We start from the raw sequence: 19,087 nt of genomic DNA on the forward strand, positions 1-19,087 counted from the left end.
AGACAGAGTGTGTGTCCTAAATGTCACCCACTTCTCTACATAGTGCACTACTTTTGACCATGGGCCACGGTCAAAAGTAGTGCACTATAAAGGGCATAGGGTTCCATTTGGGACACAGTCAGAGAGACTGTCTCTCCCTTGGAGACGCACGCCAAGCTCCTGTATATTATGTTTTGTGCATGCTTTGAATTTTTTCACAGCAACCCAAGTTTCTCCAAACAGTTACTCAGTCCAAGACCCACGGATACCTAGGCAGGGTACTCTAAACTACAGGAGGCTGCTGAGGGGAGGACGGCTCATAATAATGTCTGGAACGGTGCAAATGGGATGGCATCAAACACAAGGAAACCATGAGTTTGATGTATTTGATGGAAAACAGAAAGCAAAACGCTGCACACTGCTGCTCATGCTCCGAGCTGATATTATTTGTAACAACGTTTCGACCCTTGGATCTTCATCAGGCATCCATATCCCAGATGGGGGTGGAAGGTCCTACACAGTGCCTTGTAAAAGTATTCATCCCCCTTGGCGTTTTTCCTATTTTATTGCATTACAACCTGCAATTTAAATGGATTTTTATTTGGATGGACATACACAAAATAGTCCAAATTGGTGAAGTGAAATGAAAAAAATAACTTGTTTAAAAAATGCTAAAAAATACCAAATGTGTATTCACTCCCTTTGTTATGAAGCCCCTAAATAAGATCTGGTGCAACCAATTACCTCCAGAAGTCATATAATTAGTTAAATAAAGTCCACCTGTGCGCAATCTAAGTGTCACATGATCTGTCGCATGATCTCAGCATATATTCACCTGTTCTGAAAGACCCCAGTCTGCAACACCACTAAGCAAGAGACACCACCAAGCAAGCGGCACCATGAAGACCAAGGAGTTCTCCAAACAGGTCAGGGACAAGGTTGTGGAGAAGTACAGATCAGGGTTGGGTTCTAAAAAAATATCTGAAACTTTGAACATCCCAAGGAGCACCATTAAATCCATTATTCAAAAATAGAAAGAATATTTCCACAACAAACCTGCCAAGAGAGGGCCGCTCACCAAAACTCACCAGGCAAGGAGGGTATTAATCAGAGAGGCAACAAAGAGACCAAAGATAACCCTGAAAGAGCTGAAAAGCTCCACAGTGGTGATTGGAGTATCTGTCCATAAGACCACTTTAAGCTGTACACTCCACAAAGCTGGGCTTTACGTAAGACTGCCCAGAAAAAAAGCTTTTGCTTAAAGAACAAAATAAGCAAACACGTTTGGTGTTCGCCAAAAGCCATGTGGGAGACTCCCCAAACATATGAAAGAAGGTACTCTGGTCAGATGAGACTAAAATTGAGCTTTTTGGCCATGAAGGAAAGCTCTATGTCTGGTGCAAACCCAACACCCCCCATCACCCTGAGAACATCATCCCCACAGTGAAGCATGGTGGTGGCAGCATCATGTTGTGGGGATGTTTTTCATCGGCAGAGACTGGGAAACAGGTCAGAATTGAAGGAATGACGAATGGACTAAATACAGGGAAGTTCTTGAGGGAAACCTGTTTCAGTCTTCCAGAGATTTGAGACTGGGATGGAGGTTCCCCTTCCAGCAGGCCAATTACCCTAAGCATACTGTTAAAGCAACACTCAAGTGATTTAAGGGGAAACATTTAAATGTCTTGGAATGGCCTAGTCAAAGCCCAGACCTCAAACCAACTGAGAATCTGTGGTATGACTTAAAGAATGCTGTACACCAACTGAACCCATCCAACTTTAAGGAGCTGGAGTAGATTTGCTTTGAAGAATGGGCAAAAATCCCAGTGGCTAGATGTGCCAAGCTTATAGAGGCATGTCCAAGAGACTTGGAAGGGAGGGGATAGTTATTCACGCTCATGTTTTCTGTTCTTTTGTCTTATTTCATGTTTGTTTCACAATAAAAAATATCTTGCATCTCCAAAGTGGTAGGCATGTTGTGTAAATCAAATGATACAAACCCCCCCAAATCTATTTTAGTTCCAGGTTGTAAGGCAACAAAATTGGAAAAATGCCAAGGGGGTGAATACTTTTGCAAGCCACTGTATATAGGGGCAGTACTCAGTGACATCACTTCCTGAAACAGGAGGTACAAATAATATTAACAATATTATTTGACATTCAGTGTATCAAAATATATGATCATACACAAGGAATGTGATCAGTATTCACAGTAATATACAGTACCAATCAAACGTTTGGACACACCTACTAATTCAAGGGTTTTTTCTTTATTTTTACTATTTTCTACATTATAGAATAATAGTGAATACATCAAAACTATGAAATAACACATATGGAATCATGTAGTAACCAAAAACTGTCAAACAAATCAAAGTACATTTTATTTGAGATTATTCAAAGTAGCCACCCTTCGCCTTGATGACAGCTTTGCACACTCTTGGCATTCTCTCAACCAGCTTCATGAGGTAGTCACCTGGAAGGCATTTCAATTAACAGGTGTGCCTTGTTAATGTGTGTTATTTATTTCCTTCTAAATGCATTTGTGCCAATCAGTTGTGTTGTGACAAGGTAGGGATGGTATACAGAAGTTAGCCCTATTTGGTAAAAGACTAAGTCCATATTATGGTAAGAACAGCTCAAATAAGCAAAGAGAAATGACAGTCCATCATTACTTTAAGACATGAAGGTCAGTCAATCAGTAAAGTTTCAGGAACTTTGAAAGTTTCTTCAAGTGCAGTCGCATAAACCGTCAAGCACTATGATGAAACGGGCTCTCATGAGGACCGCCACAGGAAAGGAAGAAGCAGAGTTACCTCTGTTGCAGAGGATAAGTTCATTATATTATTATAGTTAACTGCACCTCAGATTGCAGCTTCACAGAGTTCAAGTAACAGACACATCAACATCAACTGTTCAGAAGAAACTGTGTGAATCAGGCCTTCGTGGTCGAATTGCTGCAAAAAACACTACTAAAGGACACCATTAATAAGAAGAGACTTGCTTGGGCCAAGAAACATGAGCAATGGACATTAGGCCAATGGAAATCTGTCCTTTGGTCTGATGAGTCTAGATTGTAGATTTCTGGTTCCAACCACCATGTCTTTGTGAGACACTGGGTAGGTGAACGGATGATCTCTGCATGTGTGATTCCCACCGTGAAGCATGGAGGAGGAGGTGTGATGGTGTGGGTGTGCTTTGCTGGTGACACTATCTGTGATTTATTTATAATTCAAGGCACACTTAACCAGCATGGCTACCACAGCATTCTGCAGCGATACGCCATCCCATCTGGTTTGCGCTTAGTGGGACTATCATTTGTTTTTCAACAGGACAATGACCCAACACACCTCCAGGCTGTGTAAGGGCTATTTGACAGAGAAATAGAGTGATAGAGTGCTGCATCAGATGACCTGGCCTCCACAATCACCTGATCTCAACCCAATTGAGATGGTTTGGGATAAGTAGGACCGCAGAGTGAAGGAAAATCAGCCAACAATTATTCTACAATGTAGAGAATAATAAAAATACATAAAAACCCTTGCATGTGTGTCCAAACTTTTGACTGGTACTGTATATACACACATTATTCAATTAGGATAAAAAACACAATAATTTTGACATTTTGAAACTATAAAAACTTCAAAGTAAAAAATATCGTTAAGGCCAAGAGGAGACGATGAAATTTCCTCTCAATGTCCCCTCCCCTGCGTGACATCTTGACCATTTCCATCCCAATGTATCTCAGAGAACTAATAGGATGTCCAGCTTGTACAAAATGAACAGTAACCAGATTTTGTGTCTCACCTGTCCGTATGTTGCTGCGGTGCTCACTGATCTGGGTCTTAAGGCTTCTACGGGTTTTCCCTATGTAATGAGGTATTTGATACCATTCCACTAATTCCACTCCAGCCATTACCACGAGCCTGTCCTCCTCAATTAAGGTGCCACCAACCTCCTGTGCTCTAAACACAACTGTTGCTATGACACCAGCTTGGTATCTAAGTCTTTTCTCTTGTCTCTCTGTCGGAAAAGAAAGGTGAAAGGAAATGCAACGGAGGGGTCATGTGTGGCATTCCTTAAGCTTTTCTACTATCTTTCTCTTTGGGGAGTCTCTCTCTATCTCTCTCTCTCTCTCTCTCTCCCCCGTTACTTCTTTCTTGCTACTTAGTCGGGCGGGCTGGTAAATGATCCTCTAGTCAAAGCTTACATTACAAAGCTTACATTATAACATGCAGCTCAGTGAAGATTGGAAGATTGGAATGAGCAAAGTACACAGCCAGTGAGCAACACTAGGTTTTTCTATCAATTGTGCTCTAGATGCAGAAGCAGGGGTTGTTTTTCAGACCTGGAGGCTCCAGGAAGGCATCCACACCTTGCCAGGAGGACTGAGAGACGTTTTTCTGCTTACAGTACCTAACCCCTCTGTCTGTCCATATCAGTCCATGTAAAGAGTTAGACAGAAAGGTAGAGATTGTTGGTGTACGTGTTGGTCCTTTATTTACAGTAACCATAGCTCCTAGATAGATATAGATACCTTGCCTAGGTTACACTTCTCTTTCCAGTCTGTCAAAGAAACCTTCCCAACTAACTGCAAGTCCATTATTATGAATTCTTGTCCTTTGCTTTTGCAAAGGTTTTTGTGGCTTATTAGGGGAAGTACTGGTAATTATATCTGGCCACTCATACCTGCAAAATATTTGCAAACTGCACACTCATCCCCTCCATGATAAAGTCAATTCAAACTGTCCACCCTATCTCTCGTATCTTCATTTAGCTAATCTGTTTTACATCTGCCTGTCTGAGGAAATGTTTTCTTTATGAGCAGACAGCAATAATAGAGTAATTTCCTGTCCTTTCATTCTAAAATTACACAGCTGTCAAGCACACTTGGTTTCGTACTTTCTCATACGACTTTCACACACACGCTCCATCCGTGCCTGTTTCTGGCCTTCCCACATCAAATTATCTTCTTTAAAAAAAAATCAAATGCAACATGCAATATGTACTAAACAGTAGAAGAACATGAAACAATCTCCAAATCATCCCCATCTGTATTGTGAGACATTACCACAGCACAACAAAACAAACCATCCGTCCCAGCTCCCAGCTCCCAGCTCCCAGCTCCCAGCTCCCAGGTCCCAGGTCCCAGCTTCCAGCTCCCAGCTCCCAGGTACCAGCTCCCAGCTCCCAGGTCCCAGCTCCCAGCTTCCAGCTCCCAGCTCCCAGCTTCCAGCTCCCAGCTCCCAGCTTCCAGCTTCCAGCTCCCAGGTCCCAGGTCCCAGGTCCCAGGTCCCAGCTCCCAGGTCCCAGCTTCCAGCTCCCAGCTCCCAGCTCCCAGCTCCCAGCTCCCAGCTCCCAGGTCCCAGCTCCCAGCTCCCAGCTCCCAGGTCCCAGGTCCCAGCTCCCAGCTCCCAGGTCCCAGGTCCCAGCTCACAGCTCCCAGCTCCCAGCTCCCAGGTCCCAGCTCCCAGCTTCCAGCTCCCAGCTCCCAGCTTCTCTCTACTATGGTTCTGGGTTTAACTGTGCACAAATTGTGTCAGGACACAAAGCCAAATATATTACAGAAGCACAACAAAACAAGGCCATTTGTCCCCGACTCTCTTACCCCAGGTCGAGACAAGGTTCATGTCCTGGGTTTAGACTGGAGACGGTGGACGAAGTCATAATGACACAGAGAGTGTCTTTCAGAACATTCCCATAATTATCCTCCTGCCCTCCATCTCATCTGTCTGACGTGGATCTGTCACTGACATTGATTGTTTGTCCTGATGCCCACCTCCTTGGGGACTGGAAAGGGATGGTGGGGGATGTTTGGATCCTCCTAGACTGGAGTCGGAAAGGTTGTATTGAGGAGCCCATGGGAGAGCTAGAGGCCCGTACTGACTGGAGCCATTGGTGAGATTGGTATCGTGTTAATGGGGGCCAAGGCTCCAAGACACATAGCGGGAAAAACCATAAGAGCCAATGGAATGTAGAGCTCCTTGAATCAATGTCAGAATTTCTGAATTAGAGACAATTGCAGACGCAGCACACAGACATGAGACAATGTGCCCTGTTTGGAACCTGGCTGGGCTGAGTTTTTGTTCACCCTCGCTCAGTGTGTGTGTGTGTGTGTGTGTGTGTGTGTGTGTGTGTGTGTGTGTGTGTGTGTGTGTGTGTGTGTGTGTGTGTGTGTGTGTGTGTGTGTGTGTGTGTGTGTGTGTGTGTGTGTGTGTGTTTATATGTGCATGCGTGCATGTGTGGTGTACCTGCGTGCCTGGCACCAGCTGATTACCTAATTCGACAGCGCCACTAAGCTATGTTGTAATGAAAAACATGTCAAGCATCTTCACTGGTCTGATTATGACTAGACAGTGAATAGAACTAATGGCACTAAAAAGGCTAAATCTCCCCCTCATTATGTCTCCCCTGACTGATAAGGGATGTAGAGGGGCTGGGGGTAGAGAGGCTGGGACTGAGACTTGGGTAGGGGGTTGGTATTATGTTATGTGGTAGGGGGGCTGGGGGGCTGAGAATAGGGAGTGAGACTGGGGTAGCGGTAGAGAGGGGCTGGGCTGGTGTGGATGGGAGTGTCCTGGTCTGGACCTCTTCTGGACCAAGATGAGTTTATAGACTCAGTGATAATCCCTGGACATGAAAAACAGACATGGTAGCATAGGTGCTCCCCCAGCAAATAGGGGATGTCCTAAGGACATTAGGCAACATTCCCATTCCCAACATTCCCATTCCCCTTTTATGGTTGTGGCAATATGTTATCCCACTGTTCTGAGAATGTTCTAAGATCATTTAAATAAGACGTTCACCTCAGGACCATAAAGGGACGTTCAGTACATTAAGTCGCCGTAAAACGCTACAATAAAGTATTTTGATGTTCACTAGTGAATGTTAAAAATAAAATGAGAAGACACTGAAAGTTACAAACAAAATTCCCAATGACGCACTAATGCAATTCCACAAAATACACAACATGCACAGCAGCGGATTAGCAAAAAATAAAATAGCACATTATCCAAACAGGTTGTCGGATGGAAGCATCTAGCCTAGCCTATTAACTGCACACAAAGTCGCCATGAATTCAAACCACACGCATAATTGACACTGCCGGACTGCACACGCGACCCGAATGCAGTTAATAAACCCTACAGGAAACCCATACAGTACAGCCTATAAAACAACGTGTGCCTCTTTGAGATGTCATTGTGACTGTTCCGACAGTCACACATTTGATAGGCTAATGCGCAATTCACTACATAGGCATATCTGTCACAGACATGAAGTCTGTTAACAATTCAGAGATGCATGAGGGAACATTTTATTTTCTTCTGTCCTGAGCCTAGGCTATTTCCCTATCCAGTCCCAATCCCACTGAAACCCAAACTCCCGACTCTTGTCTCGCATGAAAATTCCGTGATCCGTAAATTGCCTTATCAAAGCACGTCTTATGCATGTCAAAATATCGCTATACCATTTCCTCTGCTTCTCTGTGCTGTCTCGTACTTGCTTGCCCATAAGAGAGCTTCATTAGAGAATGTGTGATTGACAAAAGGTATGAGGAAAGATAGGGATATTTTTAACAGTGTTGGTCCCAGTTAAGATACTTTAATATTTAAACTATTTATACTCTTCATCTCCCTGCGTGTTATCCATGCGCTGGTCTGCTATCTGTAGGCCTATAATCATCAGCTCAATTTAGCCAAATATAGGACATATTCTGTCATTCGCTGAAGGAGGTTATCTAGCAAGCTTAGCGACTTTGGTCACCTGACTTTTCTATAACTGCCGTGACAAAGTTTGTATGATTCGACAACGCTATACTCCACGATTTAAGATGGAGTTGAGCGGCGACTAGTGTGGGCAGACTGGAGCTCCGACGTCAGATAAAATGACCTATTTAAAAAAAAATACGACATTGTTCTGTGTAATTGTGGCCTACTATTCTTTAGGTGAGGAAAGCAGTCGTTTTTTGATAAACTTATTTTTTCAAAGGTAGTTTATTATTACTAAGTATCAGTTTAATTTTCTCTGAAATCTTTACATAGTGGCGCAGCGCCTTCTTATTTAGGGAGGACCCTGGCAGAGTGACCATATCTTGGTTAGAAACACTTTCATTTGATTTAGATTTAATAGGATCGCTAATAAAAGATTAGAGGGCCTAGAGAGCTGCCCATTTTTTGCTCTATTTCCGGTTATCTCTGGATAAATACAAATTATTCCTGGTATTGAAACTTTGACATTTTTGGGAAAATGTCAAATCTCTAGTTCTGACATAAAGATGTCCTCATTGACCACAAGGAGATGTTTTAGACAGGACATTCAGCAAGGGTACCAGTACCGTTCCTGGTTTACTTCTGGCAGTATGGCACAATAAGGTTTTTGAATGACTGTTAGGGAACGACCCTGTTTCTTTATTTTCTTTTATTTTACCCCTTTTTTCTCCCCAATTTCATGGTATCCAAATGATGGTTACAATCTTGTCTCATCGCTGCAACTCCCGTATGGACTCGGGAGAGGCGACGGTCAAGAGCCGTGCTTCCTCAGAAACACAACCCAACCAGGCACACTGCTTCTTGACACAATGCCCACTTAACCCGGAAGCCAGCCGCACCAATGTGTCGGAGGAAACACCGTACACCTGGCGACCGTGTCAGCATACACTCCCGTACACGCCCTCAGGAGTCAATAGTGCGCGATTGGACAAGGACATCCCTGCCGGGCCAAACCCTCCCCTAACCCGGACGACGCTGAAATTGTGCTTCGCTGCAATGGTCTCCCGGTCGTGGCCAGCTGCAACCGAGCCTGGACTCGAACCCAGAATCTCTTGTGCCACATCTAGCACTGCGATGCAGTGCCTTAGTCCACTGCACCACTCGGGAGGCCGAGACACTGTTTGGCTTTGACATGACGTTCTCCTCGTGTCATTCAATGAACACAAAAGGATGTTCCACACATGTCCTAGTTTGCTTTAGCCAGGATGTTGTGTCAAGGATTCTCAAGGGGAACTCTCAGGACATAAATGTTTCTAGTCCCAAGGGAACTATCTCTGGGGTGCCTTTGTCTACTTCCCTGTAAGTTACCAGGATGTTGATGAAGACCATGTGAGGACATTTTTCAGCCGTTTTCATGACATTTGTTTTACCAGTCGTCAGGACATCACATGATGGTCCTCTGGGAATATTCTCTGGGGGAGCTTTGTCTAGTTCCCTGTACGTTTCCAGGACGTCGTTGAGGACAATGTCAGGACATTTTTAAGACATTCTCGGGACATTTGTTTTATAATAATGGAATGGAATTGGGGGTTTTAGGTAAGTGGGACAATGACACCTTTTTTAATACTGTCTTTTTAATATGACCCTCACATGGGCTTTGAACTGAATGCTGATCGTTCTGCAGTGCCACATAGTCTGTAGCGTTCTCAGAAGTCCCCAACACATTTATTACCTAGAATATATCTCTGCACTTAGAAAAATAGTGCTGTCGGCACTGCTATCCTAGTTATCAGTTAATCTGACTATTCTCTCACCATTATCACAGCAATTTGAGGCATTTCTGTATAGTTGTGTAATGTTTTCTCTGTTTTTATGTTACTCCTTAATCACTATGATCAATAACACTGTTTTTCTTGAGTGTATTTGTAACAGAACTGAGATAAATTCAAAGTGTAGCAGTACATGTGCGCTCAACCATTGACACGGGCATGGTGGTGTAGCAGGAAGATTGGAACCAAGATTGCAACCACGAACCAAGAGGCTGTGAGTTCAAATCAAAGGTGAGAACATGTTGAATAATAAGTACTGTACAAATGAACATGCACAATATAATCATGTACAGTGCATTTGGAAAGTATTCAGACCCCTTGACTTTTTCCACATTTTGTTACTTTACAGCCTTCTTCGAAAATGTATTAAATTAAAAAATAAGTATTCAGACCCTTTACTCAGTACCTTGTTGAAGCACCTTTGGCAGCAATTACAAACTGAGTCTTCTTGGGTATGACACTAGAAGCTTAGCACACCTGTATTTGGGGAGTATCTTCCAATCTTCTCTGCAGATCCTCTCAAGCTCTATCAGGTTGGATGGGGAGCGTTGCTGCACAGCTATTTTCAGGTTTCTCCAGAGATGTTCGATCAGATTCAAGTCTGGGCTCTGGCTGGGCTAGTCAAGGACATTCAGATACTTGTCCCGAAGACACTCCTGCATTGTCTTGGCTGTGTGCTTAGGGTCGTTGTCCTGTTGGGAAGTGAACCTCTGCCCCAGTCTGAGGTCCTGAGCGCTCTGGAGAAGGTTTTCATAAAGGATATCGCTGTACTTGGCTCCGTTCATCTAGTCTGCCAGTCGCTGCCACTGAAAAACATCCCAACAGCATGATGATGCCACCAGCATGCTTCAGCATCGGGATGGTGCCAGGTTTCCTCCAGATGTGACACTTGGCATTCAGGCCAAAGCGTTCAATCTTGGTTTCATCAGACGAGAGAATCTTGTTTCTCCTGGTCTGAGAGTCCTTTAGGTGCTCTCAGACTAGGAGAAACTCCAAGTGGGCTGTCATGTGCCTTTTACTGAGGAGTGGCTTCCATCTGGACAGTCTACCATAAAGGCCTGATTGGTGGAGTGCTGCAGAGATAGATGGTTTTCCTTTTGGAAGGTTCCCTCATCTCCACAGAGAAACTCTGGAGCTCTTTCAGAGTGACCATCGGGTTCTTGGTCACCTCCCTCAGTTTGGGCGGGCGGCCAGCTCTCAAACTTCTTCCAATTAAGAACGATGGAGCCACTGTATTCTTGGGGACCTTCAATTCTGCAGAATTATTTCCGTACCCTTCTCCAGATTCGTGCATAGACACAATCCTGTCTCAGAGCTCTACGGCTTGGTTTTTGCTCTGACATGCACTGTCAATTGTGGGACCTTATATAGACAGGTGTGTGCCTTTCCAAATCCTGTCCAATCAATTGAATTTACCACAGGTCAAGTTGTTGAAAACATCTCAAGGATGATCAATGGAAACAGGATGCGCCTGAGCTCAAGTTCGAACATCTGAATACTGTTCTGTTCTTTACTTTTAAAACATTTGCAAACATTTCTAAAAACCTGTTTTTGGCTTTGTCGTTATCGGGTATTGTGTGTAGATTGATGAGGGAAAAAGTACATGCAATCGATTTTCGAATAAGGCTGTAAAGTAACAAAATGGGGAAGAGGTCAAGGAGTCTGAATACTTTCTGAATGCACTGTATGTCAAATATGTAAGTTGAAAAAACTATGTTAAGAGCTGTGTGTGGTTGTCCCTAACCGTGCCAGCATGACAAAGAGCAGTGAAAGGATCAGTGGTTCACCATTTTTAAATTATTTTTTTTATTTCACCTTTATTTAACCAGGTAGGCTAGTTGAGAACAAGTTCTCATTTGCAACTGCGACCTGGCCAAGATAAAGCATAGCAGTGTGAACAGACAACACAGAGTTACACATGGAATAAACAATTAACAAGTCAATAACACAGGGCCTTGATGGGCTCAGTAACAAGGGATCCTTGCCCACTGGTTGAATCAACGTAATTTCAATGAAATTACATTGAACCAATGTGGAGCAGACAGTGAATTGACGTCTGTGCCCAGTAGGTGGAGAATGTCTCTGGAACAAACTGGGAACTAAACAAAACCATAAGTATAGGCCAGTCATTGGTCTTTCACGGCTTTCTGTATTTGTCTTGCATCCCCTACTGTGTTAGTACCTGTATTGGGCTGATTTACTATTATATTTTTGGTGTAAATGACTTACAGAATCCCTGAGCAGCTACAGGAATGAGGGAAAAAGTGTGTGAAAGTTATATGAGCTGGTTGATATGTTGCCACTCACTGTCAACAATCCAACTAGAGTTCTCCTTCTCCGGATGGTGATGGAATGTGGACTGGGCTTGGCGTGGATTTGTACAGACTTCCTGCCATCTCCCTCGTCCCGCCATCACTCACTCCTCTCCTTGTTACCGTGTTAATAAACTGCAAACGTTAAACCTGGCAACACTCTGCCTCGTTAAAATGTGTGAGCACCATTCATTCCTTCCCAGGTTTGATTGTGGGGCAGGGGGGGAAAGGCTAACCTATGCTATGTGGTGGCGGTGCTTCTGCCTCTAATGGGATGGGAGAAGGAATGGAGAGATGGAGATGGTGGAATCTGAATCTAGTCCATAGGGAGCTCCCATCATCCTGGGCCTAGAGTCGGACAAGAACAGGGTTGTGTTCACTAGGCATGAAACAGAAGAAAACGGGCTGAACTTGTCCAATAAAAAACACTTGTTTTCCGTTGCACTCATTTTTTATACGTTTGCCCAAATGAATACCACCATTTTCACTCTGGTCCAGAGGGGGTAATGAATCAGCAATACTATTTCAGTCCTAAAAATCAAATCTGTCATGATTGTATATAGTGTATGTCCAACCTGTGTCTGATCTAGCCCCATAAATGCCCTCGCTGCTCTACCATCCATTTTTAAACGTCTCATCCCATACATCAGAAGTCACGTGCGGAGACGCTGTAATCTTTCAGAAGCTTTTAGTTGAAATCCCGTTGACCGTGTTTCAAAAAAACAAAAACCTTGTGATTATTCTGTTCGTAGCGGTTTACTCACAGTATCTCAGCGAGGCTGGCTAAGACATGGGCTCTAGTGCGATAGGGTGTGGGATGAGTCCTTTCGGATATGAAATCGATGTATTTATATGAAAAAGACTGTCTAGATCTCTTGGCAGGCTGATAAAACTTTAGAAAATAATATAATATTTGTGGACATAACTCTCCTGGCTTCAGACAGGTTTACAGTCTCATGCTGGCAGAATGAATTCCTGAAATAAACTTTCCAGACCCTGGGAGTGAAAACAACTCCCTTTCTTTTGTGGGCGAGGAGCAAGAGACTGGCCTCAGACCGATATTCATCAGTAGGGATAACCTTTGACCCGGGAATCATATGACGCTGAGTGCTGGAGATCCTTGTGCAGCCAGACAGTCTGACTGGCTGTGGCGGGCGGGCGGCATCTCTCCCTAACACTTTCTCCCTCTCTCTTTCTCCCTGACCCTCCCTCTCTTTCCCAGTCTCTCTCTCTCTCTCTCTCTCTCTCTCTCTCTCTCTCTCTCTCTCTCTCTCTCTCTCTCTCTCTCTCTCTCTCTCTCTCTCTCTCTCTCTCTCTCTCTCTCTCTCTCTCTCTCTCTCTCTCTCTCTCTCTCTCTCTCTCTCTCTCTCTCTCTCTCTTTTGCTCACTTAGTTTGCAGCACTCTGATGCTAAAGTGGTCTGAACCCTGGCAGGAGGAACCAAGCTTCTGTCTGTCTCTCCACAGTCACACCCATCGTTGAGATGATGTGTCCCTTATAAATATGTGTCCCCTTTAAGGATGATGTGTCCCCTATAGAGATGATCTGTCCCCTATAAACAGACAAGACAGACAAGACACTGGGCTCTTAGCGCTCCTGGCAATTACCATTAGGTACGCTATGACAGAGGTATTCGACACCATCCAACAGGCTGAAGCAGCTGCTGACAAGTCTCTCTCTCCCGCGCCTTCTACTCCAGACCAGTCTACAGGGATGCTGTTGTTGTGACACTGGTGTTCAGATAAGAGATTCCTACCTAGGCCCAGCCGTAGCTCAGGAGAAAGACATTGAGAACATGCAGTCTGGCAAGCAAGGCTAACCTCTCTCAGGATTTGGACCTCTCTGCACGTCTCATTCGGCTTACAGGAAGAGGCAGCCTTGCCCATAAATATACAACCCTGTTAATTTCACAACCTACCTGGCACCCATAAAGCCGTCATTAATCAGAGCTGGAGGCATTTCACTCAGGTGAATCACAGTAAGGAACAGAGAGCCGTGCCAAGGAGGTCCCGAGGATGAGCGCTGCGGGGACGAGCTGCGGTGTGGTGCTTGGAACAGGCGGAGGGGAACGTGAGGTGACATGTTCTGCTGGTATAGGAGGAGATGGGAGTTCTCCTGTAATGAGTGCTTTGTGTGATATAATGGAATGGACAGCTAGGTCCGCCCCCTGCTCATGTCCCCCCCCCCCCACTCACTCAGCTCCCAGGGGAGAAACAGCAACAAGAACAATGCTGAAACATGTCAAGCAGACTTGTAAGAGGGTGAGAGGGAGACCTGGGAACACTCTCATTTAAAGCTGCGTTGTGTTGCACATACAGTAGATGCATCACATGGATGCAGTATAAAAAGCGTACTCATGTGATAGTTTCATTAAGGTCCATGTCTATGTGGCCAAGGTCTCCTGAGCATCACACGACTGTGTTAGCCTGCTGAGTTAAAGCGTAGGCATTATCTTGGAGCACTAACACACGTCTTCAGGTGTCAGGTAAGGTTACTAGTCATATGAGTTTGATTTACAGAACCACCTCCGTTACATCTATTCATCTTGTAGTAAACCTATCATGTAGCAGTTCAGTGTAGTTTACAGCTGTTTAGACAAACTGTAAATGCTTCTTGTACAGTAATTCACACCACTCTGCTTCCCCCTAATATGAATTACCATAGAAAACATCTGTGAGGTTCAACAGACACAGTTGGCTTTGATACTGACGTTGTTTTTGATTCCCAGCCATGCCAAAGGCTGTAACATGCAGTACAGTATAGCAGAGCATAGAGTTGGAGAGAGAGAGAGAGAGAGAGAAATAAAGTGGGAGTGAGAGAGAGAGAGAGAAATAAAGTGGGAGTGAGAGAGAGAGAGAGAGAGAGAGAGAGAGAGAGAGAGAGAGAGAGAGAGAGAGAGAGAGAGAGAGAGAGAGAGAGAGAGAAAGAAAGAAAGTGGGAGCGAGAGAGAGAGAGAGAGAGAGGGAGAGAGAGAATGAGAGACAGAGAGATGAGAGAGAGAGAGAGAGAGAGAGAGAGAGAGAGAGAGAGGGAGAGAGAGAATGAGAGACAGAGAGAGAGAGAGAGAGAGAGAGAGAGAGAGAGAGAGAGAGAGAGAGAGAGAGTGGGAGCGAGAGAGAGAGAGAGAGAGAGCGAGAGAGAGAGGGTATGGCTAACAGCTGTGTGCTCCTGTCTCGGGACAACTGGCTCTGACGGCATTTCCTTGGATATTCTCACATACTGTGTCTTTATTTCCAGTGGTCAAACTGCTGTTGCTGGATCTGTGTGCAGCGCTCGGCGCGCGTCGTGGATAAATGCTGCTTTGTCAGTGTTTTTCCCCTCTGCTCTGAGCAGCTGTCCTGTCCACAGCCTCTTAGTCTTATAGGCTTCAACGGCTCAGCAAGCTAAGCACATGCAATGGCTCACAGTAGTAGTAACACCAACACGAAGGTGAATGTTTAGACTGGTTTTCTTTATACCACTTGGAATAATATACACAAAATAGACCTACCAGTATTTCTAATATGGACATAGGCCACCCAGCAAAATATGCATCGTAACAACAAAGGAGAATTACGTTGATGATAAGGTGAACTAAAGACAAAGGTTAGGATCATTTACATAGCCAGTTAGAGGAATTGGGTTAGCTAAAATTCTACAGTTGTCCCCGACGCGACCCAAAACCCACAAAATACGTAAAGTATGTTTAGTATGGCTCTGAGGCCAGACTAGAGATACAGAGTGAGGGAAAGAGAGAGAGACTCAGAGAGAGAGAGAGAGAGAGAGAGAGAGACAGGGGCATCAGGGGTCAGAGAAGCAGCCGCCTTGCCTCTCTCCTTGCCTCTCAGTGACTGATTAAATGCACGAGTGCCCCTGAAGTTGGAGCCAGGGAAAAGAAGCCCAGAGAGAGCATGTTACTAATAAGGCCTTGACTATTACCTGGACTGACAGCCAGAGAATGGGAGGAGAGGGGCTGGCTCCAGAGCACTCAGTCAGCCAGAAAGCTCCCAAACTGCGGGGCTAACGCAGGTCAAGTGATTTGGCGCCTTGGGTGTATTAAAGCTATTTACAAGAGTCCAAAGGATTTACGGCTACTCCTCGTAATGGCCTGCTATATTATACGACCTGGCACTAGGTGGTCGAGTTTTCTGATCCACTCAATCAATATGCAAGGCCAATAAAGAATGTTTTCCTTAATATTTATCAGTGTGTTGTGTTTGGTTTTTGGTTGTGTTGTGGAAGAGAGGGTTGTCTTTTTATTAGTGGCTCCATGGGCCTTGTGTGAGGGTAAGTGCATCGATCAATTATATATAACACTGTCTATGATACCTGGCTCACGAGTGGCGCAGCGGTCTAAGGCACTGCATCTCAGTGCAAGAGGTGTCACATCAGACACACTGGTTTGAATCCAGGCTGTATCACAACCGGCTGTGATTGGGAGTCCAGGTTTGGCCGGTGTAGGCCGTCATTGTAAATAAGAATTTGTTCTTAGTTGACTAGTTAAATAAAGGTCAAAAATAAATAATGCACACACATTCCCTTGTTATTCTCCAATAGTATGCCTACTCTTAACAGTAGCTTATTCAATATGGTGGACAAGTGATCGTAGTGGGGGTAGTAGAAGGAAATGTTGTATATAATAAAACATTTTGTGACTTTTGGCAAGGTTACAGTCAAGGCTGCAAACGCATTCTGAAGACATAGGTCTACCCAATCACAGAGCATTTCTTCATCTCCATCTTTGATATCTTTCTATTTCATCTGATTAGAACAACTATTGTTCAACAGCCAAAACACCAGATAATCTTTACACTGAAGTTATGTCTTCTTGCCTTGTTGCCACACATCAGGTCAACCAATACTCAGTCAAACCTTTACTGCCATCTAGTGGAAAGCTGTGTAAGGTGCATGGAGATAAATCTAATCTACCCCATTCATGCAAGGGGAGATGGCTAGGGTTAGGGTTATGGCTACGGTTATCAACTGGGATGTGGACATGAAGTTAGTGTTATGGCTGGGGTTATCAGATGGGTTGTGGACATGGAGCTAGGGTAAGGGTTATGGGTAGGGTTATCGAACAGGGTGTGGACATGGAGCTTGGGTAAGGGTTATGGGTAGGGTTATCATCCGGGATGTGAACATTAAGTTAGTGTTAGGGTTATGGCTAGGGTGAAGGTTTTGGCTTAGGGCCAGTCATGTCCCCTTAGTAGAACCCATTCATGCACAGAAGGGGCAAACACTCCACATCAGAATATACTGAAGCACTTGGGTATACAAACCACTTCTCCACTGGTAATAAATCTCCCGTATTCAGTACACATCTGCACCCAGCCAGGGTGTAATAGGTTCTTGTAATATGCCTCTACTAAACAGACTCGAATGAATTATTAATGGTTGCCCTATGATCACATCAAACCAATCAATGACTCAACTATGCAGATCATGAATAAAATATCAAAATAGACCCCAGTCACACACACACACACACACACACACACACACACACACACACACACACACACACACACACACACACACACACACACACACACACACACACACACACACACACACACACACACACACACACACACACACACACACAGAGACCCAGACACTATGAAATTGTGCATCAAAAATGTCATCAGTGAGAGATAAAAGCAATATTACAATCGAATGATTCACATCAATCATACGATATAATTAAACAGAGCCACATAGAACCCAGGAGGATAAACACAGTGGATGCATCCAAAATATTCCCTATATAGTACGCTAGTTTATAATAATCATTTGGTGGGTGCTTATATTTGTCCTGTTTCATGTGTTTCAATGTTTTTTTTGCACATCCCTATTCCCCCTGAGACACCCTCAGAGAGAGTGGGGTCATGGCCAGCCATTATCAACGGCGACCCTGGAGGAATTAGGGTTAAGTGCCTTGCTCAAGGGCACATCAACACATTTTTCACCTTGTCGGCTCAGAGATTCAAACGAGCAAACTTTTGGTTGCTGGCCCAATCTAACCTCTAGGCTACCTGCCACCCTCAAGTAAAATACTACTACTGTGTGTACAGTATATAGTGAATAGAGTGCCATTTCAGACACAGTGTGTAAACTAGCCAGACAGTCAGCCAGATGTGTGTCCTCAAACAACAGTGGGCTACCCTAGAAGTAACTTAGTAAACGTAAATCTGGGACAATCAAATGAGTATGATAAGTTACGTTTGGTATGGTACATAAGACAGATGGTTACTTAAGGCAACAATGAAAGTAAGGTAGTTGGCCAGGGTGGATGGGTGGGCATATAACGCATTCAAATCAAATCAAATCAAATCAAATTTTATTTGTCACATACACATGGTTAGCAGATGTTAAATGCGAGTGTAGCGAAATGCTTGTGCTTCTAGTTCCGACAATGCAGTGATAACCAACAAGTAATCTAACTAACAATTCCAAAACTACTGTCTTATACACAGTGTAAGGGGATAAGGAACATGTACATAAGGATATATGAATGAGTGATGGTACAGAGCAGCATACAGTAGATGGTATCGAGTACAGTATATACATATGAGATGAGTGTGTAGACAAAGTAAACAAAGTGGCATAGTTAAAGTGGCTAGTGATACATGTGTTACATAAGGATGCAGTCGATGATGTAGAGTACAGTATATACATATGCATATGAGATGAATAATGTAGGGTAAGTAACATTATATAAGGTAGCATTGTTTAAAGTGGCTAGTGATATATTTACATCATTTCCCATCAATTCCCATTATTAAAATGGCTGGAGTTGGGTCAGTGTCAATGACAGTGTGTTGGCAGCAGCCACTCAATGTTAGTGGTGGCTGTTTAACAGTCTGATGGGCTTGAGATAGAAGCTGTTTTTCAGTCTCTCGGTCCCAGCTTTGATGCACCTGTACTGACCTCGCCTTCTGGATGATAGCGGGGTGAACAGGCAGTGGTTCGGGTGGTTGATGTCCATGATGATCTTTATGACCTTCCTGTAACAACGGGTGGTGTAGGTGTCCTGGAGGGCAGGTAGTTTGCCCCCGGTGATGCATTGTGCAGTCCTCACTACCCTCTGGAGAGCCTTACGGTTGAGGGCGGAGCAGTTGCCGTACCAGGCGGTGATACAGCCCGCCAGGATGCTCTCGATTGTGCATCTGTAGAAGTTTGTGAGTGCTTTTGGTGACAAGCCAAATTTCTTCAGCCTCCTGAGGTTGAAGAGGCGCTGCTGCGCCTTCTTCACGATGCTGTCTGTGTGAGTGGACCAA

The sequence above is a fragment of the Oncorhynchus gorbuscha genome, linkage group LG10 (genome assembly GCF_021184085.1).
Source record: "Oncorhynchus gorbuscha isolate QuinsamMale2020 ecotype Even-year linkage group LG10, OgorEven_v1.0, whole genome shotgun sequence".
Taxonomy (NCBI): Eukaryota; Metazoa; Chordata; class Actinopteri; order Salmoniformes; family Salmonidae; genus Oncorhynchus; species Oncorhynchus gorbuscha.